Below are 3,955 nucleotides of genomic sequence, written 5' to 3'. Positions count from 1 at the left end.
GTACCTCGAAGTAGAAAATTGGGCAGTAGCCTCAGCACTGGTCTGAGAAGATGACAGTGGACAACAACCTATATACTTCATCAGCAAAGCACTACCAGGGTCCGAATTGAACTATCAAAAGATTGAAAAATTCGCTTATACTCTCATACTAACATCTCGATGACTTCGCCCATATTTCCAAGCCCACATCATCGAGGTTCGGACCAACCAGCCCATAAAAAGAATTCTGCAGAAAACAGATCTAGTAGGAAGAATTTTGTAATGGGCAGTCGAGTTGTCTGAATTCAACCTTCAATATGAAGCTCGGACAGCCATAAAATCACAATATTTGGCTGACTTCATTGCAGAGTTCACAGACACCCCAGAAATACCTACAGAGTGGAATCTCTACGTAGACAGTTCCTCAAACAAAACTGGAAGTGGTGCAGACGTGATAATTGAAAGCAACCAGGGAACACAAATCGAACTTTCCCTCAAATTCAGGTTCCCTGCCTCAAACAACCAAGCTGGGTATGAGGCACTACTAGCTGGTTTGAAGCTGGATAAGGAGGTTGGAGCTCAAAAGCTTATCATCTTCAGTGACTCACAAGTAGTCACCTCACAAATAGCAGGGAGTTACCAAGCCAAGGATCCCACCATGAAAAATTACTTGGACAAAACCAAGGAACAACTTGGACAACTCGGGGAATATGAGGTCCGCCACATACCCCGGGAACAGAATGCTCGAGCTGATGCACTCTCAAAACTAGCCAGCACCAAACCAGGGGGCAACAATAGAAGCCTCATCCAAGAGATGCTGCAGAACCCGTCAATCTCGGAAGAAGAAAAGGTCCTAGCCATAACAGGTCAAGATCAAGGATGGATGACTCCCATAATTAATTACCTCAAAACAGAAACACTCCCTACAGATAAGAAGGAGGCAAAGAGGTTAAAAAAGGAAAGCACAACACTTACCATCATAACTAATACTCTATACAAGAGAGGGATTTTAACACCACTATTAAAATGCGTGCCGACTTCCAACACAAAGAAAGTTTTAGAAGAAGTACACAGTGGCATCTGTGCAACCATCTCGGAGCACAGGCACTTACCAAAAAAGTACTCCGGGCCAGATTTTTTTGGCCGACTTTACAAAAACAAGCAACAGAATTCGTGAAGACATGTCCACCATATCAGAAACATGCCAACTTTCACGTCGCCCCGCCAGAGGAACTCATCAGCGTAACCTTACCCTGGCCATTCGCAAAATGGGGACTCAATCTTCTCGGACCCTTCCCTCAAGGATCGGGACAAGTCAAATTCCTCATAGTGGGGATAGACTATTTCACAAAATGGATCGAGACGGAACCCCTAGCTAATGCCACTGCTCAAAAAAGTTGAAAATTCCTATATAGAAATATTGTCACAAGGTTTGGGGTTCCATACTCTATAACCACAGACAATGGCACTCAATTTACAGATGCAGGGTTCAGAAAGTTGGTGGCCAATCTGAACATAAAACACCAATTCACATCCGTAGAACACCCAGGCCAATGGACAAGCAGAAGTTGCTAACAAAGTCATATTAGCCGGGCTAAAATGGAGATTACAGAATGCAAAGGGAGCCTGGGCCGAAGAGCTCCCACAAGTCCTATGGGCATATAGGACAACTCCATACTTCACCACAAAGGAATCACCTTTCCGATTAGCTTACGGAATGGAGGCAATGATCCCAGTGGAGTTCGAAGAAGGGTCGCCCAGAGTGATCCACTATAGTGAAGAGGCCAACTCCCAACTTCAAAGGGAAGAACTTGACCTACTTCCAGAAATCTGAGAAAGAGCTCGGATTAGGGAAGAGGCATTAAAACGTCGAATGGCTTCAAGATACAATCAAAAGGTAGTGCCGTGAGGTCTTGCCGAGAATGACCTCATCCTAATCTGAAATGATATCGGAACAACTCGACCTGGAGAAGGAAAGCTGGCAGCAAACTGGAAAGGACCATACCGAGTCATAGAAGTACTTGGAAAGGGGTACTACAGACTGCCCGAACTCGAAGGGCGAGAGCTTCCTAGGTCATGGCACACCTGTAACCTACGAAGGTATTATAGTTAAAGGTAATAAGGATCTTAGGATAAGGTGCACTCTTTTTCCTGAAAAGGTTTTTTAATGAGGCACCAAGCCAAGATTCATGAAATACCTAACTTAGAGGAGTAAAACTCCCACGTGTATATATTTGCATATTTTTTGTTTTGAAATAAAGTTTTTCAAGATTTGCTACAAATTCTTTATCAAGAAGCATTAATCTGAAACGCAAAAAATTCATCGCCCGATTATAAAGCTACAGATCGGCAGAAAGTGAAAGTTAAATTCACTGCACGATCACGACAAAGACCAACAAAGATAAAAACCAAATTCATCAGAAGGTCGACCAACGGGGATCAAACCCAATTTCTACGAAATCGGAAAAGATGAAAAATGGGTTGCTAAAAAATAACTTAAAAGACAGGACAATGTATAGAAGTTGGACCAGTCGATCACAATAACCAAAGTTATAAAAAGTAAATCCCTGGAAAGAGGCCTGGCCAGCCCTAAAAAAAGAGGATTGCTAGAAATAATTTAGAAGGGACCGACGTAAAGAAAGTCGGCCCAAAACCAAAAAGTTATAAAAAGTAATCCCTAAAAGAGACCTGACAAAGGTCCAAAAAAGAGGATTGCTAGAAATAACTTAGAAGAGATCGACGTAAAGAAGTCGGCCAAAAACCAAAAAGTTATAAAAAGTAATCCCTAAAAGAGACCTGACAAAGGTCCAAGAAAGAGGATTACTAGAAATAACTTAGAAGGGACCGACGTAAAGAAGTCGGCCCAAAACCAAAAAGTTATAAAAAGTAATCCCTAAAAAGTAATCCCTAAAAGAGACCTGACAAAGGTCCAAAAAGAGGATTCCTAGAAATAACTTAGAAGGGACCGACATGATGAAATCGGCCCCCCACAAGACAAAATTATAAAAGAAATCCACAAAAAAGATCAGACAAAAAGATCCAAAAATGGATTACTAGAGATAACTTAGAAGGGACCGATATGATGAAGTCGACCCGACCAAGATGCCAAAAATTAAAGGTAAATCCATGGAAGAGACCTGTTCCGAGGGTTACCTGAAACTAGAGGTTGATCTCGGATGAGATCTTTCGTACTGGTCGGAGATGACGTGTCCGGCTAGCTGGTGGCGGCCGGAGCTGTTGCTCCCGACTTGTTGGACTAGCTGCACTGCTGATCCTTGGCCATCGGAGGGTGGGGGTTACTGCAAGAGACTCCGATGCTTAAGTTAGCACGGGTATTAAGCAGGTTTTATGTAGAATCAGAGTATGAGTTATACCTGGGTGCTCCAGTGTATTTATAGTAGATGGGGCTGACCTTTCTGATAAGATAAGTTAGTTATCTTATCTTATCTTTATCTTATTTTGGGTGAAGTCAGCTTATCTTCAGGGGAACCGCCTTTATCTCTATAGGCTTGGATTACCTTTGGTTTTGGGTTGTGTTCCTCTATTTGGGCCCTCTATCGGGCTCTCCTGTCGTTTTGGCCGAGTTCTTTAAGAAGAAGTCGGTCCGCTTGACCTGAAGAGGTCGGTCGCTTTGTCGTTTAATCATCCCAGGTCGGATAGCTTGACCCAGGGTATGAACAGTGCCCCTGCTTGAGCTCGGTCTTCTTTGTCGAGGTCGAGTCCTTAACTTCGGTCCTTCTTGTAACGAAGCCGAACTCAAGCATTTTGTCGACTCCTTTTTGTAGCAGCTTTTGAATGTAGAAAGTTTTTCCTCTATAAGCAAGCGGTTTTAATATCCGCATTTAATTGGCATTTAATTGCCCCGTTTCCCCTAACTTCTCTATTTTTGAATTTTGCATTCAAGAAACGGTTTCTCTCCTTCGCCCTTTTCGTAACTTCTTTCGCACTTATTCATTTCCTTTCACCCTCATTTCAC

This window comes from Arachis ipaensis, chromosome B05, assembly GCF_000816755.2.
Source record: "Arachis ipaensis cultivar K30076 chromosome B05, Araip1.1, whole genome shotgun sequence".
Lineage (NCBI taxonomy): Eukaryota > Viridiplantae > Streptophyta > Magnoliopsida > Fabales > Fabaceae > Arachis > Arachis ipaensis.
This window is presented reverse-complemented; position numbering follows the sequence as displayed.